At 36.9% G+C, this 22,557-nt stretch overlaps 1 protein-coding gene across 1 annotated transcript in view; it reads right to left on the reverse strand.

Moving 5' to 3' along the window:
* The window catches only part of LOC5564969 (protein cramped), a 51,054-nt gene that overhangs the window by 22,723 nt on the left and 5,774 nt on the right, over positions 1 to 22,557 (reverse strand). The gene's annotated exons all lie outside the window — the stretch shown is intronic.

Genomic DNA, 22,557 nt, shown 5'->3' on the forward strand with positions numbered 1-22,557 from the left:
ATTTTTGTATAATTTTTCCAATCACGAGTTTATAAGTTATAACGGATTGACTAAAGTGTAATTTTCGACGAAAAATTCAAAACAATTTATCTCAAAATCTGATAGCTCCACACAAAATTTGTCTTCAGCAAACTTGTTCATCTCGTTAACAGGTATAACTTTGCTGAAGATACCATGAAGCTATTCTTTCAAAATATTTAGTTATGTCATTTATAAAAAATCGTCGAAAAATTCACTTTAGTCAAACCGTTACTGCTTTTGACCTTGTGATTGTAAAAATCACTCAAAAATATATGTTAAAATTCAAGTTATGTCTGATGTTTTGCCAAAATTTCATTCAAATCGGTCCATAAATAGCTGAGATATAGCTTACCAAAGTTGGTCATTTTTTATGGAAAATCAAAAAAGTTGCAAATGTTTTGTCCAATACTGTATGTCAAAATTCACGTTTTTTCTAACGAGTTGTGAAAATTTCATTCTAATCGGGGATACTACACATATTACGTCACGCTATTTTTTTTTTTTTGTCAAGGAAATTTCCATTACGAAAAGATTCTGGATCGACCGGGAATCGAACCCAGACATCTCCAGCATGGCTTTGCTTTGTAGCCGCGACTACTCGGCTAAGGATGACGATGTTTATTTTTATTTTTATCTGATGATTGTCTGCCCTGAGTCAAAGGGAAAGGGAGTCTGCAAAAGATTTTTTCAAATGGTGGATAGGCGTTGCGAGGGAGCGACAGATTGAAATGTTATTAGGTGGTGAAAATTGAGCCAGCCATCGTAGAGTCAGTAAGCATCGAAGCGTCCTGCATTTTGCCAAACTTCTCTGCTGGAAAAAAGCTGCCTCTTTGGGCTTTGGTACCAACTCAGGCAAAATACAGAAGGCTTCAATGTACTCGTATACTGATGGCAATCACACGAACAATTCTATCGATCGATGACTGATATTGGGAATGAACAGTAAGTCAGAGATTGTTTGTCTCTATCACGTGTGCTCTTCTCGCCAGTCACCACATGATCCTACAATCTTCCTCTATACCGTGACACTAAGTTTGCTTTGTGTTCCAAAGGAAATATGAGACAAAACTCGGACCACCCTCTAGTTTTAGCATACACTAGCGTTCAGTGACATAAAATTAGCAAGAATTTCTCCTATGAACTCTGACAATTTTCTACAATATTGTGGCCACATGTTTGTTCAACAGTAGCTTTTTACATACACTCACATTAATTGATATGGAAAGTTTATAATATCTATCTAATGAAAGTTAAATAGATCACTTTTCATGAGATACTTTTTAATCCTCTAATACCCAAATTTTTATTTTCAATCTAAATATCATTTTTCGTTATCTAAAATCGTTCTTAAAACGTTTTGGGCAATGATTTATTTTTATTTGCAAATTTATGAATTTCTATTTTTGATTTTTATATTTTTTTTTTGAACATCCCTATCCTTTTTCATTTTTTCTTGAAACCTCTCCTGATTACTGATTTTTGGCAATAATAAAAAAATACATTTTTACGGTACTTTTGAAAATACAGTTGTGTTCAGAATAGTAGTAGTGAAAGCCGATTTTCACACAAAATGCTCAACTTTGGCATGCTGTAACTGTGTTTCCATATGAGCAATTGGCAAGCAATTTTGGCAGTGAACTACAAACATGCTCAAATTCATTATCACAAAATTTGAAAATTTTCACACTACCGGCTAAAAAGTTAAGCACCAGGTGAAATCGCTCAAAATAATAGTAGTTTTAATAATTTTGAGTTTTAGAATTTTTCTTTACACATCGTTTCAACCATTTCCACCCAAGCTTTAAATGTATAGACAATACAATTTTTTACTAAATTGTTGCTGAACGAAAATTTACAAAAGAAAAACTTCTATTATTTTGAGCGATTTCACCTGGTGCTTAACTTTTTAGCCGGTAGTGTGAAAATTTTCAAATTTTGTGATAATGAAATTGAGCATATTTGTAGTTCACTGCCAAAATTTCATGCCGATCGCTCATATAAAAACAAAGTTACAGCATGCCAAATTTGAGCATTTTGTATGAAAATCGGCTTTCACTACTATTATTCTGAACACAACTGTATATTTTTTTTTTCTGGAGCATATTTTATTTTCCGTATAACTAACGGAAAAAAAGGTTTGAAATTATTTCAATACCATCAGGCTCTTCTTCCATGATAGGTTGATTGTAGAAAAATATTAGAGATACGATTTTGTATATTACACGTTAAATTAACCCCAGGCATTTGTAGGTTATATAAGAAAACAATTTTTCAAACATTTTTCAAAAATACAAAAAAGTTTCAAAAGCCATAAAAAACTTCCCTTATATGCGTGTTATGAGCCGAGGTTTAAGCCAAAAATAAAATCATTTTGATTTCCGAGCTACAAAAAAATACACAAAATTGCAAAGTGTACCCCGTCTAAAGGCGGGGTTGGGTATTAGAGAGTTAACATATACAGGGGATAGGCAAAATGATTGAGATAGGCAAAATTTTGCCCAAATTCAAATGCTTATAACTTTATGAAAAATGGATGAAATTGGATGCATCTGGAAGCAGTCGACGGCAAATTTGGTCCAGTTTTAGGAACTTTCTGGGCCATGCATATTTGCCACTGGACACCGGAGATGTTCCGGATTTTCTGAGGTCATGTCCAAATGTCATTTTTTCTATCGCTTGTATTTTTGTGCGGTGTAAAGTTAGATAGATGTTTGCAATTTTCCTAGAAACTAGAACTAATAGGAAGTTGAATGCCACTGGACGCATTAAGATGGGTTGGAAATCTTCAGAAATATGACCATTTTCGTAAAACTGGTTCCGGAAAGCATGGTCAGTCATGTTTGTATTTCAAATCATGTAAATATTATCCGGAGCTACATCCAAGCGGACAGCAACCTTAAAAATGATGTTTCCTGCAGCGTATTCAGAACCATTAGATGCACAGACCACTCTATATAAGGTTCCAGGGGGAAGTGGTCAATTAGGAACATATCCGGAACCATATCAATATAGGCATCAAACTTCATGATTTTCAAAGGTTATGCTTTCCGAAGCATTTCCAGCATCACCGGCTGCCATGACCACTTTATAGTAGGTTCCAGGTGCCCCGGGGGATGTGGCCAATTCAAAACATGCCCGAAAACACATCAATATGGGTATAAACATCAAGATTTTTGAAGGTGAAGCTAATAGAAGTATTTACAGCGCAACTTATTTATACGACCACTGTATAGTAGGTTCCATGGGCCCTGGGGGATGAGGTCATGTTTCGAATTGGCCACATCTCTAGGAGCCCCTGGAATCTACTATAGAGTGGTTATTACATCATGTGGTTCTGAAAATGATTGCCATTTTCCAAGTCCCATGGATCTTACTGTTTATGGTAGAATGTGATTCTAAACAGATGAACGGACATGTTCCGAATCGGCCACATTCCCCGGGGCACCTGGAATCTACTATAAAGTGGTCATGGCAGCCGGTGATGCTGGAAATGCTTCGGAAAGCATAACCTTTAAAATTCATGAAGTTTGATGCCCATATTGATATGGTTCCGGATATGTTCCTAATTGACCACTTCCCCCAGGGTACTTGGAACCTTCTATAGTGTAGTCTGTGCATCTAATGGTTCTGAATATGCTGCAGGAATCATCATTTTTAAGGTTAGTGTCCGCTTGGATATTGCTCCGTATAATATTAACATGATTGGAAATACAAACATGACTGACCATGCTTTCAAGAACCAGTTTTACGGAAATGGTCATATTTCTGAAGATTTCCAACCAATCTTAATGCGTCCGGTGGCATTCAACTTCCTATTAGTTCTAGTTTCTAGGAAAATTGCAAACATCTATCGAACTTTACACCGCACAAAAATAGAAGCGACAGAAAAAATGACATTTGGACATGACCTCAGAAAATCCGGAACATCTCCGGTGTCCAGTGGCCAATATGCATGGCCAAGGAAGTTCCTAAAACTGGACCAAATTTGCCGTCGACTGCTTCCAGATGCATCCAATTTCATCCATTTTTCATAAAGTTATAAGCATTTGAATTTGGGCAAAATTTTGCCTATCTCAATCATTTTGCCTATCCCCTGTACATTCGTAATAGCGAAAAAACATAAAGGACGGATTTCACGCCAACTCGACACGCGATTGGCAGCACCCCTTCAGAATTCAATGAAACTTTCTGGATGTCAAAAGTATGTAAAACTAAGATACTTTGCATATTTTGTTTTTTTCAAAATCGATCTAGACTAACATTTGGAAAGGGTCAAGTTTTTTTTACTTTTTTTTATAAACCCGTATAACTCGAAAACGGTAAGAACTACAAAAAAGTGTTGTATGGGGGACTGTCGTGAAATTTCCTGAAGTTTTTAAGAAAAATATTAAAAAAATAAAAACACATATTCTACACTGAAAAAAAAATTATTCAAAACTTTACAGTCGATTTAAAAAAACGGCCACTTAAGATTTTGATCATCCTTAAGCAAAAAGTTTGGTAATTAAATTTACTAAAAGTCGTCCATACATTGCAAATTAGGCATATTTTAGAGAAAAAAGTTTTTCTAACATCGATTTTTTTAAGTCCCAAAGTTTTTTTTTTACTTTTTTTATAGTCCTGTATAACTCGAAAACGGTAAGACTTACAAAAAAGTGTTGTATGGGGGAATGTCGTGAAATTTCCTGAAGTTTTAGAAAAATATATTGAAAAAATAAAAACACATTTTCTACACTGAAAAAAAAAATGATTCAAAACTTTAAATTCGATTTAAAAAAACGGCCATTTGAGATTTTGATCATCCTTAAGCAAAAAGTTTCGTAATTAAATTTACTAAAAATCGTCCATACATTGCAAATTGGGCATATTTTAGGGAATCAAGTTTTTCTAACATCGAATTTTTCAAGTCCCAAAGTTGTTTTTTACTTTTCTTTTATAAACCCGTATAACTCGAAAACGGTAAGACCTACAAAAAAAGTGTTGTATGAAGGACTGTCGTGAAATTTCCTGAAGTTTTAGAAAAAAATATTGAAAAAATAAAAACACATTTTCTACACTGAAAAAAAATTATTCAAAACTTTAAAGCCGATTTAAGATCAATTAAATTTAATTAAAAAAACTCCCTCCCCTTGGTTATGCGACCTTGCCGCGATGGGAGGGCATAATCCATTAGCCCATATGATGGAAACCAAAGGCGTAACCTGTAGTGGTGGTATCACATTTTGGCACTTTTTGCTTAAAGCCGCGTCATAATTCATATGGCATAGACGCAATAATATCTCGGATGTGATCCAACGGACATTCTGCGTCATTGATAGAATTGATGCCCATTTCAAATAATTAATCTATTCGAAGTGGACATTAATACTATTGGTGACGTTCAGTTTGCCTTTTGCTAAGCAGAATGATCCGTAGCCACTCTTACTATTAGCTAGTTAGATACATCGTTATCATATACGGCGTAGGGAATACATAGGAACTCTTAGGAAAATGACTAGTAGATTCACTGAGTAGAAATAAGTGGCGACAATCTTATTTAAATATGGTTTTTACATTGCCATAATAAGAAATACCTCTTTTGTAACAGCGGTATAAATAATCTAATTCCAGCTTCATTTTCGCAAAATTTACAAGTAGAAAGTAGGCGTTGTGAAGCATTGCATTTGCCACCGAAAAGTGAATCATGTAGGAGACTGTAATAGAAGCCTAAGGTAACTTTACTCTTCAATATTCACTATAAAATGACTATGGAAAGTAAGACGCTGAGATCGATCATTAGGGTACACTTGCTAGTGTAAGATGGTTGAGAACCACTGACATAAAACAGAATCATAAATTAACCAAAAGGCCATCCGCCTCAAAATATGCTTCGCATCCAATATGCATAACAGACAACTCAATTACAAACATGTGACACTGCAATAGCTATCGTTCTATTCTTTCACTCGTCACCTCCCGCGTAGGCTCCGTCCTCGGGTGCACTCGAACAAAAGGGTTTCAAATTGCACTATCGAGTAGGGGCAATGCCATCCAAATTTCTCTGATTTTGCATTCTTGTAAATGGTTCTCCAGCCGTCTCTTTTTCTCTTACTGTTAATTTAGATAAGCAAACATTGTACGAATCATATATAAGTAAGAACCTTTCAATAAAGCAGGACTTCTTTTAAACCTACTTCTTGGCAAGCAATCGACTGCGAGTCATTAGGTCCGTTCTGGTGGATACCGCTCTGGTCCACCATAGTCCGGATACCTATTCGTCTCCGAAAAGACCTTCTCCAAGCAAAGTAAAAGTGAACTTGCAACATGGCTGACCGTTGACAGCTCATGGCGCGAGAAGTTAAAACCGCGATATTTTAAATCTACATAACCGTCATACGAAAAGTGTTAGTGCATTACAATGGGGAAATCAAATTCAAAAAACTCAATAACCAGTGAAAATCCCCAAGTGCAAGTACTAAACCAGCTAGAGTGGCACGAAGAGTTGCACAAAGAACATGATTTTAAAATCACAATTATATTGGTGCTAGTAGCAATACAGTTGTGCATCACAATTTTCAGACTGTACAAAGACCACACGAAGGTCCAAGCGCTGAAAGCAGCCAAATCTGTAGCTCACATAGACACAGTTTAGTGAAGAAAAACATAACATGTTACAGTGTGACTATCTAGTTATTGACCTTCGCGTTTACGTGCGGCCATGGGAGCAAAACAATTAGTGGATACTTTGAAAAGGCTACAAGTAGCCCACGCAGTGAACGTCCCAGTGTATGTGGACACTACAATAAAAAGCATTCTTAATTTATTGAATATGCTAGAAACTGAAAAGTGCGCGACGATAACAAAGAAACATAAAACATACCGCCTAGTGGAAGTGACGTACGAAGTAACAAAAATAGAAGTTTTCCCACAGTTTATCCACTCAAAAGCACACAAGTTAAACAAATACGCTAAAGAATTCCTGAACGGTAAAAATGGACAATTAATAGTTTCAACTAGCCAAGGCTTTATGTCGCATGAAAAAGCAATGAAGAAGAAAATTGGTGGACAAATTATAGCATATATCTGGAGAAAATAGTGATTAGTGACTGATGCGCGAGTTTGTCGATCATCATCAGCAGTAGCTGAAATTATGCAGTAACGCTGAAGGGTGTGAGGAGAGCGCCTCCACCAAATAGCGAAATGTATCATCTTGGCGTCCATAAGGTCATCCAGAAGGAAAACAGCATTAACAGGTGAAACCCGGAAGGTGTTGAGGAGAGCGCCTCCGCCTAACTGTAAGCTATATTTTAATTTAAAATTATTTTATTCATGTTAGAAATAATTGAAAACGAGGTCCAAACATTAATAAAAATTTTGAGTAATTTGAAGAAATCTAGATTTAATAAAATAAGGACCCAGACATTACAGGCAAAGTCAATTTATGCTGAAAAATTAACTCAAGATATCGAAGAAAAGCTTATTTTGCATGAGGCAGAAATAGTGGATTCTAGTTTAAAGTTTTTATCAAAATGCACTAGGGAAACGAATTACGAAATACAACAAATTATCAAACTTAAAATAATAGAAAACGGAATCATGCCAGACCCACCAGCCCAAAACGTCGCAATGTTCGATATAAAAACAGCGACTGGATTGATCCAAAAATATGATGGCTCAGCGACAGAGCTGGATGCGTTTATCGACTCGGTAAATTTACTGAAGGAAATAACAGCCGATGCGCATACTGCTACGGCAATAAAATTTATTAAAACAAGAATTAGTGGTAAGGCACGATCTGCTCTGCCAGCCAACCCACAAACGTTTGAAGAAATTACAGATTCTATCAAACAAGTTTGTCAAAATACCGAAACACCAGATTCAATAATAGCCAAGTTAAAAGCTACCCAAAATAAAGGGGATAAGCAAAAATTTTGTGACGAGGTGGAAACACTCTCGCAAAAATTATCGACGTTGTACATCAATAACAACATACCAGTTGACGTAGCTAAAAAAATGGCGACGAAAGCAGGAGTAGACGCACTAATAAACGGTGTATCAAACTCCGAATTGAAAATTATTCTGAAAGCTAGCGAATTCAACACGGTACAAAAAGCAATACAGAAAATCAATGAAACAAAAACTGAGCCAACATCCCAAATTTTTTCTATGCATTCTAACAATCAACGAGGACGAGGACGTCAAAACTACAATAAATTCCAAAACACAAATTCAAATCGATACCGTTCAAATAACGATTACAACCGGAGGGGAAATTTCTCCAATAACGACTACAGAAGAGGCAATAATAGGGGAAATTCAAATTTCCGAGGCAATCCTCGCGGCAACTATCACAATAATAGGAGAAATAATTTCAATTCTAGGACTGGACATTCCGTATTTTACACCCAAGCGGAAAACGATCCAGTCCCCCAGCACATAGTAGTTGGGGGAAATCAAGCAAATCCAGCGAGTGCACATGCTCAGCAACTACCGCAAGGGCAACAAAACGGACACCAATGCGCGACAATAAACAGAAGATAAACAAAACTTGCTATAATATCAATACTAATTGCTCTAATTTCATTTTTATACACTCCGAATTCTCAAGTTCCAAGTGTACTTTATTGGTAGACTCTGGAGCTGAGTTATCGATTTTCAAAACAAATAAAATAAATAGTACACCAGTAATAAATTATGATGCAAAGTGTACGATAACGGGAATAAACAACCTACCTTTGGAAACTGTAGGGTCAACTTTAACCAAAATATATCTTCCAAACAATGTAACAATCGATCATACATTTCATCTAGTCGATTCTTCTTTTCCCATACCAACTGATGGTATATTGGGGCGAGATTTCTTGTCAAAATTTCGCTGTATAGTAAATTATGACACATGGTTATTATCTGGAACAATTAACTCTAAAGAATTTCAAATCCCAATTGAAGACAATTTAAATGGCGAATTCGTTTTACCACCACGTTGTGAGGTGTTGAAACAAATTCACACTGAAGAACTTTTTGAAGATCACGTACTTATTTCTAACGAAATTAGTCCGGGAGTATTCTGTGCAAATTCTTTGATAAATAATGAAAACAAATTGGTAAAATTCATAAACACTTCTGACAATATTGTAAAAATTAACAAAAACTTTCAAAAACAATTGATACCTTTGGAAAATTATAATATATACTCATACGATGAGTTGAAAGATGAGAATCGATCTACTAAATTATTATCTGAACTAAAAACAGATCACATACCTTGTAACTATAAACAAAAATTGATTGAACTTTGTACTAAATACAATGACGTATTTGCCTTAAAAGGAGATACGCTTACATGTAACAATTTCTACAGACAATGTATAAACTTAAACGATAATAGTCCAGTATACATAAAAAACTACAGAATCCCTGAAGTACACAGAAACGAAGTTAATACACAGGTTGAAAAAATGTTAAACGATGGAATTATTCGATCATCATTCTCATCCTACAACTCTCCCATTTTGTTGGTTCCAAAGAAATCAACCAACGATGAAAAGAAATGGCGCCTCGTGGTCGATTATAGGCAACTTAATAAAAAAATAATTGCCGATAAATTTCCTTTACCCAGGATAGATGACATATTAGATCAACTGGGTAGAGCCAGATACTTTTCAACTCTTGATCTGATGTCAGGATTTCATCAGATCGAGATAGAAGAAAATTCCAAAAATTATACCGCTTTTTCCACGACTACAGGTCATTATGAATTCAATAGGTTACCGTTCGGATTAAATATTTCTCCGAACAGTTTCCAAAGAATGATGAGTATAGCACTCAGTGGTTTACCACCCGAGTGTGCTTTTCTATACATCGATGACATTATCGTTATCGGATGTTCTATAGATCATCACATGAAAAATTTAGAACAAGTTTTCAAGAAACTTCAACATTTTAACTTGAAGCTAAATCCGGAAAAGTGTAATTTTTTTTGTGCAGATGTTACCTACCTGGGGCATCATATATCTCGACATGGCATATTACCAGACAAATCCAAACATGCAACTATCATAAATTACCCTACACCACAAAATTGCGATGATGTCAGGAGGTTCGTAGCCTTCTGCAACTACTATAGGAGATTTATACCCTATTTTTCAGAAATTGCATCACCTTTGAATGCACTCTTAAAGAAAACTGCAAAATTCATTTGGAATGAAGATTGTAAAAATGCTTTTGAAGAGCTGAAAAACAAATTAATTTCACCACAAATACTTAAATTCCCGGATTTTACAAAAACAATTTATACTAAGTACTGACGCATCGAAAAATGCTTGTGGCGCAGTGCTATCACAACCATACGGTGATATTGACTTACCCATTGCATATGCGAGCAGAACTTTCACTAAAGGAGAAAGAAACAAGTCCACAATCGAACAGGAACTTACTGCGATTCACTGGGCAATAACATATTTCAGACCATACCTCTACGGCAGACGGTTTACTGTGAGAACAGACCATCGTCCGCTAGTATTTCTATTTTCGATGAAAGACCCATCCTCGAAACTGACAAGGATGAGAACTGATTTGGAAGAATTTCATTTCAATATAGAATACGTGAAAGGAAAAGAAAATGTCGGGCCTGACGCTTTATCACGTATCATTATAGAATCTGAGGAACTTTCAAACATAACCGCTTTGCCAGTCCAAACGAGGTCTATGACAAGACAGAAAGCGAATCCTCAAAACAATGAGCCAGCTATTGAGACTGATCACCTCAGAGCGTATGACTCGATAAATAACATTGACGCATTTGGGTTACCAAAGTTAGTGTTTTCAATCTCGAAAAACGACCTATATATAAAAGTAAAGACTAAAAATGTGAAAAAGGATCTTGCTTTAGCGCATTTTCCTTATGCATTAAAAAACTTTGACTTGAAGACATATATTGTTACAACAAATGAAATGGCCAAAAACCTAAGAATGAGAAAATTAGCAATTGCGAACAACAACATAATATTCTCTTTAATAGAAAGACAGATGTTCAAAACAATTTGCAACGAAATATTAAGAGATGTCGACATAATACTTTATAAACCAGCACAAATTATTACGTGCGAAAACGAAATAAATAAAATCATTGCGGAAAACCACGATACCCCTACGGGAGGACACGTCGGTACATCAAGATTACTAAAGAAATTAAGAAGTTCATTCTACTGGAACAACATGAAAGCAACTATTAACAATTATGTTAAAAAATGCACAAAATGTATACAAAATAAACACACACTAAAAACTAAAGAAACGTTTATCGAAACCACAACACCAACCAACCCATTCGACATTGTGTCCATCGATACGATAGGACCTTTCACGAAATCCATAAGTGGAAATCGTTACGCATTAACTGCACAATGCGAATTAACAAAGTTCATAATAGTAGTACCTATTATTGATAAGCAAGCGCAAACACTTGCGAAAGCATTTGTCGAAAATATTATCCTTGTACATGGGTGTCCCTTGATAATTAAGTCAGACATGGGAACCGAGTACAAAAATGAAATATTTCAAAACATGTGTGAGTATCTACACATAGAGCACAAATTTGCAACAGCATATCACCCCGAAACTATGGGAAGTTTGGAAAGAAACCACCGCTGTTTGAACGAATACCTTCGTCAATTTATAAGCGAACAACACGACGATTGGGATACCTGGTTAAAATACTACGTTTTCAATTACAACACAACCCCACATACTACACATCAATATACACCATATGAATTAATACACGGTAGAAAAGCTAACATGCCACAATCAATACAAAATTTTACAAAATTAGATCCAATTTACAATTACGATTCCTATTTCACAGAGTTAAAATTCAGAATCCAGTCAACTATCAAGAAAACAAGGGAATTATTACAAAAATCAAAATTAAACAGCATCAACAAACAAGTATCAGAAAGCAATCCAATAGACGTTCAGATAGGAGAAACAATATGGCTGAAGAAAGAAAATCGTAGAAAGCTTGATGCAGTATATACAGGTCCATTTACAGTTGTTGAAGTAAACCATCCAAATGTTACCATTGAAAGTACAATAACTAAAGAAAATCAAATTGTTCATAAAAATAGGATTAGGAAAATATGATTATAACCTGAAAATTTTATCCAAATTATAAAAAAAAAAATAAACAAAAAAAAAATATATATATACATATATCAAAACTATGTAACACAGAGGCAACTGGAGAGCAAAACCCAAAGAATGATTTCATTTCATTTCATGCCATTACATCATTCTCTAAAAGGGGGAAGGTGTAAGATGGTTGAGAACCACTGACATAAAACAGAATCATAAATTAACCAAAAGGCCATCCGCCTCAAAATATGCTTCGCATCCAATATGCATAACAGACAACTCAATTACAAACATGTGACACTGCAATAGCTATCGTTCTATTCTTTCACTCGTCACCTCCCGCGTAGGCTCCGTCCTCGGGTGCACTCGAACAAAAGGGTTTCAAATTGCACTATCGAGTAGGGGCAATGCCATCCAAATTTCTCTGATTTTGCATTCTTGTAAATGGTTCTCCAGCCGTCTCTTTTTCTCTTACTGTTAATTTAGATAAGCAAACATTGTACGAATCATATATAAGTAAGAACCTTTCAATAAAGCAGGACTTCTTTTAAACCTACTTCTTGGCAAGCAATCGACTGCGAGTCATTAGGTCCGTTCTGGTGGATACCGCTCTGGTCCACCATAGTCCGGATACCTATTCGTCTCCGAAAAGACCTTCTCCAAGCAAAGTAAAAGTGAACTTGCAACACTAGTTTCGAAAAATTGTTGAACAGACAAGGAAAGCTACTTTTTTCTTTAAGGATATATGAACGTAATGACCAATAAACACTTTTAACAACAAAAAATAAAATTAACTAGAACTACTACTAATCAGCCTAATTTTGTTAAAACTTGACGACAATTGACATTTAAGACTCTAATCTTACGTAAAAGACAGGAGTAATCAGAATAGCACTTGAATGACAAATTATTCAAAACCATTTCGACTAGACAGTATTAGTAATGACACTACTACACAACTATTTCAAACAAATTCTGATGGAACTGCTGATTTTCACAATGCTTCCCTTTCTCAGAAGCAAGGGAATATGGGCACTTTTCAAAAACTTCCACGTCACAATACTAATAAAAAAACAGTGTTCATGTGGGCGCCATTGCCTAGTCCGTCTGAGTATTGGTCCTGGTAGAGGGGAAACTTGGCAAAAGCCAGACCGAGGGTTCAGCCTTGACAAGTTAAGCTGTCAGGCAGCTCCAACTGAATACCATACAAAAAAAAATAAATTTAATTAAAAAAACTGTATAATTCCGTTTTATTTCTTTTCACTACTCCTAATAAAACAAATATAATCTATTTTGTGATTAAAACTCATTTATCACTTGAAAATATGATCATCTTCTTCTTCTTTCTGGCGTTACGTCCCCACTGGGACAGAGCCTGCTTCTCAGCTTAGTGTTCTTATGAGCACTTCCACAGTTATTAACTGAGAGCTTACTATGCCAATGACCATTTTTGCATGCGTATTTCGTGTGGCAGGTACGAAGATACTCTATGCCCTGGGAAGTCGAGAAAATTTCCAACCCGAAAAGATCCTCGACTGGTGGGATTCGAACCCACGACCCTCAGCTTGGTCTTGCTGAATAGCTGCGCGTTTACCGCTACGGCTATCTGGGCCCCACCGAAAATATGATCATACTAGACTATTTAAAACGAAATAAAAAATAAAATAAAAAAATCATTTTGGACTTAAAAAATTCGAAGTTAGAAAAACTTTTTTCCTAAAATATGCCCAATTTGCAATGTATGTACGACTTTTAGTAAATTTAATTACGAAACTTTTTGCTTAAGGATGATCAAAATCTGAAGTGGCCGTTTTTTTTTTTAAATCGACTTTAAAGTTTTGAATATTTTTTTTTTCAGTGTAGAAAATGTGTTTTTATTTTTTCAATATTTTTTTTCTAAAACTTCAGGAAATTTCACGACAGTTCCCCATACAACACTTTTTTGTAGGTCTTACCGTTTTCGAGTTATACGGGTTTATAAAAAAAGTGAAAATAAACTTTGACCCTTTCCAAATGTTAGTCTAGATCGATTTTGAAAAAACAAAGTATGTAAAGTATTTTAGTTTCACATAGTCTTCACACCCAGAAAGTTTCATTGAAGTCTGAAGGGGTGCTGCCAATCCTTTTGTCGAGTTGGCGTGAAATCCGTCAAAGATTTTAATGATATACTTCGAAGGTTACTGTTCCTAAATGAAGTCGATCTTTAAAATTGAAGCTATCTGCTAGTGTACACAGCTCAGACGAGTGCATTGTTGTTTAATGCTTCGTTCGTGAGATTTCTAACTTTAGAATGTTGGCATAAGATTAAATCTTTATTCCAATCTCTTTACTTTATACCACAGCTTTAACTGAACCGGTTTGAAACCACTGCTGGCGTCAGAAATACAGTACAACTGGATCAAGATCTACTCAAAAACTACAATCACCATAAATGCCGTTTTCTTCGGAAGTTTGGAACAGGACGCTGCTCCTATCATATATCTTACAATATCTGCAGTAATGTCATAAGGAACAAAAACGTACTTTTATTAGGCCGGCACCTGAGGAGGAACAAATAACTCCCCAATAACTTATGCATACCATATTTTGGTATCATACCAAAATTAGGTATTGTTCAGTTGTCAATACCTCAATTTGGTATTGAAAAAATCTTTAAAACAATTAAAAATACTTCATGAAGGTATTAAACAGCTATTGAGGTCTGCTGGAGGTATTGAACTACTATTGAACAACCGTGCCGGAACCGTGACGAAAACAGAATAATTTTCTTAGACAAAATATTTTACAAATTTGTAAATAAAATTGCAGGTTGGCCAGGATAATATACATTTTCATCAAATTAATGCACCGCGTTGATGTTCAGGAGCTGTGATGAGCATTTAAATGGTTCATGCTTCTAGGTTCGTAATGAAAGTTGATTGCAGACTCCTATCAATCAATATGATTTAGTAATAAATCATTAATAGTTTTAGTTTTTCTGGTTAGAATTTCAATAAATGTAACATAGAATATTAAAACGATAATCACATAAATGTCCTTTGCACCATAAGGTGTGTCATGTTTGTAAAAATAACTACAAGAAAGTGGGTCAAGCTGATGATTGTTTTTTTTTTCAAGAAAGATTAAAGAAGAAACAACATTTTTTTCTACTGTTCATCATCATCCTTCTGCTTCTTGTTCTTCTTCTTTGTGGCATTAAGGCCTTTTGGTGCGTCATCACAAAATGGCTTCTTCCAAAATCATTAACATATTGTTATGATAGTATTGGTATTTGCAACATCGATGAAATATAACTGCTTATTACCTGATTAAATTGATAATTTATGCGAAGGAAAATGCTTCAGGTGGTATTTCAATATTTAATCAACACTTTCAGATACAGCATTATCGATTTAGCGACAATATACATGAGATTTATATTCTCAAAAAAAATCTCCGATTTCATGCCGCATTTCATTGCCTCACACAACTACACTTGTAAATAGAAGGTGCTTACCTTTTCTATTGTAATTCAGCGGAAAGCATTTGTGTTTTGGATTCCATATTGCGTTCACTACACTTCCACCAAACAAATCTTTTATTCACTTTCCTTAAAGGAACACATTTCCACCGGGATTTCAATATTTATAAAGTTTTATCAACCGCATCACTCAAAACAATTATGGCGATGGTTTTCACTTGTTGCGTATCGACGCCGCCACCGCACACTGAGGCATGCCTAGGTTTATAGTCTAAAATATTCAACTTTTTTTTTGTGTTGTATGAATTTTCAGTGCGGAAAGGTTGGGCAAATCATAGAAACTTGAAACTCATACGTTGTTTGTTTTTCGACTCTCTCAAATTACAGAAACCATCTCTACGAAGCATAAAACCATATCAAGTGTTTATCAATTTGGACCACCCAAAATATTGAAAAGCTCCACAGTGCGATGCGTCGGGACGCGTCTATCGTGTGTGCACAATCATCGCGATCGTTGAGCGCAGTGATGTCAGAGTTGCTGTCTGTAAAATCATAGCATTTATTGTGGATTGATCACAAAAATCATTAAAACTTTATTTAATCAGTGATCATGTGATGGAAAACTATTTGCAAAATGATAAATTTTTATAATATGCAGCAAATGTTCCGAAAACAAGCATATAAAAATTGCTAGAAAAATCTATCACCAATCACCTGGCAATACCGTCATCCCTTGCAAACATAAACCATACCGATGCATAACAAAAATATGCGATAAATCCAATTTAAAAATAGAGAAATTCCGTTGCCTTTCATTAAATTGTAATGTGTTCTTTTGATATGTACTATTGAACAGTTGATTTTGATTTCCAATACTCGTCAATCTACTAAATTTTCCATGTGTTTACATAAAAATATGCTTAACACAAATGTTATATTTTTTTTTTTGTTTGTTTTGAAAATATACATGGAAAGGCGACACTACTACTGTTACATCAATGATTATTCTAATGATTCATTGAGTTACACGCCGTTTCACCTTAAATCCCAAATGGGAAAAAGTCTTCTTCTCACCTTAGTGTTCTTATAATCACTTCCGCAGTTATCAACTGAGAGCTTTTTTGCCAATTAAGTGGCTATTAAGTGTGAAGTTGCGAAAGTTTTGCAAACTGAAATGAATATTTACAGTTTCCTGTGCTTTGAATTGCCACAATCTTATCAGTAAAATTATTGTGGTGTTCGCTCTTCTAGAGTTATATCTACCAAATTCTAAGGGATGCACAAATCGTCAACCTAGAACAACGTCACCATCGCCTTTTAGCTTTACGTTAGATCACGAAAAGACTGGCACTAAACTAACCTAAAGATCTAGTTTTTCGTTGAGTAAAAATAATATTAAATCACAGATGTTGTGATCCTTTGAATTAGCGTGTACAACATTGATAGACCCCTCAGGAGAGACTGATCAAACCACGGGCCCTCCAAGCTTGTCAACCACATATTGATGCACCGTGGCCAACATGATTATGACATTTTTGGGAATCTGACACTTTTGGGAAATCTGACAATTTTGGATTTTCTTCGTTAGCTTATAACTACTCATTAACGTGGGTTTAAGCTGGGTAAGGCGCATAATGACGGAATGGATTTTAGAGTGTTATTGCTTAAACATTACACGATTCCTAGAAATACGCAAGTAAATGGGTAAACAATTGTGTAAGCCACTAAATAAAAGGAGAAACTATCTTCAACGTGTTTTTGTTGTAAGCTACGGAGAAATCGTCTTTTGATGCCCCCTTGGATCAAACAAGAGGAGAATGTTGACAACGCCATGTTAAATAAAACGTAATTTCGCATTGCTGATTAAATTCGTATTTCATTTAACTCGATTTAAAAGATATAACATTGGCGATCGAGGATCGGATTTCGCGGTCGCGTTCGTGTATAATCAGTGATTGAATTCGTGATCAACAATAAACGGTTCTTCTATGTCAAACAGAGCAGCGAGCGAGTTTTGAGAAAGAAAACTGTGGAACGGAACGTGTTTACAAGTTACGAACAATAAACAGTTGTGAAGATGAATCCAGTAGATGGCGGAGTGCCACCGTTCGATCCGGACGATACGACGAATGTCAGTACGAGGTGGAAGAAATGGAAGAGATATTCTTGAGCGTTAATAATGTGGCCCTTCCGTCGAGAAAGAAGTCTTACTTGCTGCATTTCGCTGGGGAAGGTGTGCAAGATATATACGACAGTCTAGTCGGTGACGGCGAACCAGTGGTACCAATAGGATCGGATGCTTATCAGGAGGCTGTAAAAGTGTTAGATGGTCATTTTCTCCCCATGAAGTGTTTGCCCCAGGAGCGTCACATCTTCCGAAATTTACAGCAAGAACCGGATGAAAAGATTTCAAAGTTTGTACTTCGTTTACGGGAGCAGGGCAACTTATGTGAATACGGTGATTGGCTAGATGAGAATATCAAGGAGCAAATCTTTGAGAAAGGAGCTTCGGACGAACTTCGAGCGAAAATACTGACGAAACCTGCAATGACTTTGGCAGAGATTATAAACGAAGGACGCTCGTTGGAGACGATTGAGAAGGTTCGAAAACAGCTGAAGCACTCTGCAGACATCAACAAGGTATCAACATCCAAATCCGAATGTTTCCGTTGTGGTCGCGTCGGACATTATGCAAACGACGATCGTTGCCCGGCAAAAGACAAGAAATGAGAAAAATGTGGCCTTATGGGACATTTTAAGCGATGCTGTAAGACGAAGGAACGCGACAGCGAAAATCACCGTTCGAAGCAAAGAAATAGGCGTGTTCGTCAAGTTGTCGAAGAAGCATCGGGTGGAAGCGAAAGAGTTTATGATTCGGACGACAGCAGTATCGATGTCACCGAAGTCCAACATGACGTGAAGTATGTTTTTGCAGCGGAAACAAATGATACCCTGGCAGAAACGGTCGTCTGCAGCGTGGGCGGCGTTAAAATTAAGTGGGTAGTCGATTCAGGAGCAGGAATCAATGTGATCGACAACGAAACATGGTCCTATTTGAAGAAACAGAACATCGACGTTTTTTCTCAAACCAGACAATCGAAGCGAACATTGAAGGCATACGGAAACAACAATCTTCACGTTGTCGGGGAGTTCACGGCTGACATCGCTACCAAACATTGCAGCGTAGTGGCGGAAGTTGTTGTTGTGAAAGACAGAGGGGCAAGCTTACTCAGTCGGGAAACGGCAACCCAACTTAACATTTTGAGCATCAACACGAATGTCTGGAAAGTTCATGCCGATAACAACAAAATCGGCATCATAAAGGGATTCGAAGTGAAACTACAAATCAACGACGACGTAAAACCTGTACAGCACACAAAATGCCATATTACCATTCCACTTCAAGAAAAGGTGCAGCAGGAAATCGATCATTTATTGGAGCAAGACATCATTGAACCAGCTCCAAGGGACTCACCGTGGATATCTCGTCTCGTCGTCAGTCCAAAGGCAAGTGATCCATCGACTGTCCGGCTCTGTGCCGACATGCGTGCTGCTAACAGAGCAATAGTGCCTCAACATCATCCACTCCCAACCTTCGATGGCATCGTGCCACATTTGAACGATTGCAAGTGGTTCTCAAAAATTGATCTTGTTAAAGCATTTCACCAAGTACCGTTGGCAGAGGAATCAAGATTTATCACCACTTTTTCAACGCATCAAGGATATTACCGTTACAAGAGGTTAGCTTTCGGTATGAACTGTGCCTCAGAGGTGTTTCAAAGTATCATTGAACGTATTTTGAAAGGAATCAAATGGGTACGAGTATTCATCGATGATATTATGATATTTGCGCCAACGAAACGTCAGCATGACGTCACACTCCGAGAAGTAATTCAGCGATTGGAAGAATATGGAATAACCATCAATCTGAAGAAATGTGAATTTGGTAAACCAGAAGTTACCTTCATGGGCCACGTGCTTTCGGCGAATGGTATCAAACCAACGTTGGATAAAGTTGAAACAATACGCCGCCTTCGAGAACCTAATTCAGTTGAGGAAGTACGCAGCTTCTTGGGGACCATCACTTACCTTGGAAGATTCATACCAAATTTGTCAACGCTAACTTCTACTCTCCGTCAGCTTTTGCGAAAAGATTCAAAGTTTGAGTGGGGATCGCCCCAAAAGGAAGCGTTCCAGAAAATCAAGGACATACTAGTGGATCCAAAGTCATTGGGATATTATTCCCCACATGATCGAACGATTCTGATCGCAGACGCCAGTCCAACGGGCCTTGGTGGCGTTCTTCTACAGGAGAAAGATGGAGAAAAAAGGTTTATTTGTTATATAAGCAAGGGCCTATCTAATGCCGAGAAATCCTACGCTCAAAACGAGAAGGAAGCCCTGGCGTTAGTTTGGGCAACCGAACGACTCCAAATCTATCTCAGAGGAATGGAATTTTTGCTGTTGACGGACCATGAGCCGCTGAAAGTTATCTTTGGCCCTGGGCACATTTCATGTCCAAGAATCGAGAGGTGGGCAATGAGATTGCAGTCGTTTCGCTTCAAAATCGTCCACATCCCGGGAAAAGTGAATATTGCAGATTCCCTGTCAAGACTACCTGAATTTAAGCACTGTACCACATATGACTGCATCAGAGAAGAAACAATACAAGCCATCATGCAAAATGCCAAACCTGTAGCGTTGTCTATCGAGGAGCTGTCGATGCAAACGAAAAATGATCCAACATTGCAGGAGGTGAAAGCAGCTATTCGTACGGGTCTCTGGAATCCTTCAGTTAAGAAATATGCACCGTTCAAAGAAGAACTATATTGTTGTGAGCAGATGCTTCTAAGAGGTGACAGGCTGGTGATTCCATTCAGTCTACAAAAGCGTGTGTTGCGTTTGGCCCATATTGGGCATCCCGGAAGCGAACGATCCAAACAGCGTTTAAGATCAAAAGTGTGGTGGCCATCCATGGACAAAGACGTGGAAAAGACTGTCAAAAGTTGCTTGGATTGTCAAATCGTTGGGAAATTTGTACCACCAGAACCAATGGAAGTGAGGCAAATGCCAGAAAAAGCGTGGGAAGTGTTGCATTTGGATATCCTAGGCCCTTTGCCGTCAGGAGAGTCCCTGTTGGTGATTATTGATGCGTATAGTCGATATAAGGTGATCGAGGTCTTGAGACAAACTACATCTGCTGACATTGTTAGTAGATTGCGTCCTTTGTTCATGAGGCTGGGTATCCCTAGCGTGATAGTGACGGATAATGCGAGGAATTTTTCAAGCAAGGTGATGGATGATTTCTGCGAAGAGTTTGGTGTAAACCTTCGGCACACAACGCCCTATTGGCCGCAGGCCAATGGCGAAGTTGAGCGCCAAAATAGAAGTATTTTGAAGATTTTGAGAATCGCCGAGCTCAACAAGTCCAATTGGAAGCGAAACCTGGAAGAGCACAATTATGTTTATGCCCTGACTCCTCATCCCGCTACTGGATACTCTCCAGCGGAAATAGCATTCGGCAGAAAATTCCGTGATTGGATTCCACACATGTTCCAACCAGCTGGACTTATAGATGCTGAAGTTCGAGATCATGACAAGACCTATAAATTCAACTCTAAGGCATACTACGATGGAGCTAAAAGAACGGCTGAGGCAGACCTTCGCATCGGTGATCAGGGTCTTATGAAGAATATGAACCCAGCAAATAAACTCACAGCAAATTTCCATCCTCAACCGGTGAAAATTATTGAAAAAGAAGGGAACTCAATCGTCGTTGAAACTCCAACTGGTGATAGATATTGTCGGAATTCATCTCACCTGAAGAAGTTGCACTGTAACGAATCTGATGAAGGTTCAACTGCTGATCAAGATGCGAAGAAAGAGCATGGTGAGTTACTCGAGCAGACAACTGCGCCAGAGCTTGGACGTAATATATCGGTACCAGGGAAGCAACGTCACGACGATGGTACGAAGGAATCATCAAACATTTCGACATCCGTGATGTCGAAAAGAAGAGTGCGGCTGTTCAAGCTACACAGTAAAGGTCTACACACTTAATCACGGTTTCTCTGTTCGGTAATTTTTATTACGGAGTTCACACCGCAAACTAACAAAAAATACCGATATTTCAGTTAACTTATTTGAAACTACTGATGTTCAGTTACGGTTGTCTTGTTTGAACTGAATTCGGTAATTGAAAGTACTGATTTACTGCAAAATTTGAAATTTACGGTAAAAGTTCAGTTATAATTAAAAGTCAGTAAAGAGTAAGTACCGAATTTTCAGTAATAAATATTTTTTACTGAGATTTCCAGAAAACATGATAGAAGCATTGAGTCAACTGTCAAACGAAAATATTTTTCATTCGACCTTCATGACGATGGTGATTTGCCTCTTAATTAGGAGAAAATATCCATTTTTCATTTTCAATAATTGCGTTTCGGTTCCTCCGACGAACATTGTTTAGACATTGTGGAATTTGATCGACCTGCTGTTTTGTGTTGAGATGCGGTTTCTACAGCAGATGGAGGTTGGAAATGCACTTGCTGTTGCGGATTTTCGGGGAGCTACAGCAAGTTCAACAACTACTTTTGGTGACCGATCCTACTGTGCAAGTTGAAAAGGCTTAGAACAGAAAATGCGTCAAAGATATTCAACTTTCCTTTGAAGACAACAACTTATCCAAAATGCAATTATCGAAAATGATGGTTGTAGGAAAAGGACTGATGGAAAATGATAGATATGTATGAATATGTAGGGGTTATGAAACAATAATAAGGGAATATTCGAATCTTTACTAGTACTGAAAAGATCAGCAAATCGAAAGTAAACAAAAACTTAAATTACCGAGTAAATCAGTAAAACGAGAAAATAAGGATTACTGACTTAATCGGCATTTTGAAATTGACAGGAGCTTTTGCATTTGCGGTGTGTTCGGTATTAAAAGAGATTACCGAGTT

The sequence above is a fragment of the Aedes aegypti genome, chromosome 1 (assembly GCF_002204515.2).
Source record: "Aedes aegypti strain LVP_AGWG chromosome 1, AaegL5.0 Primary Assembly, whole genome shotgun sequence".
NCBI classification, from domain to species: domain Eukaryota; kingdom Metazoa; phylum Arthropoda; class Insecta; order Diptera; family Culicidae; genus Aedes; species Aedes aegypti.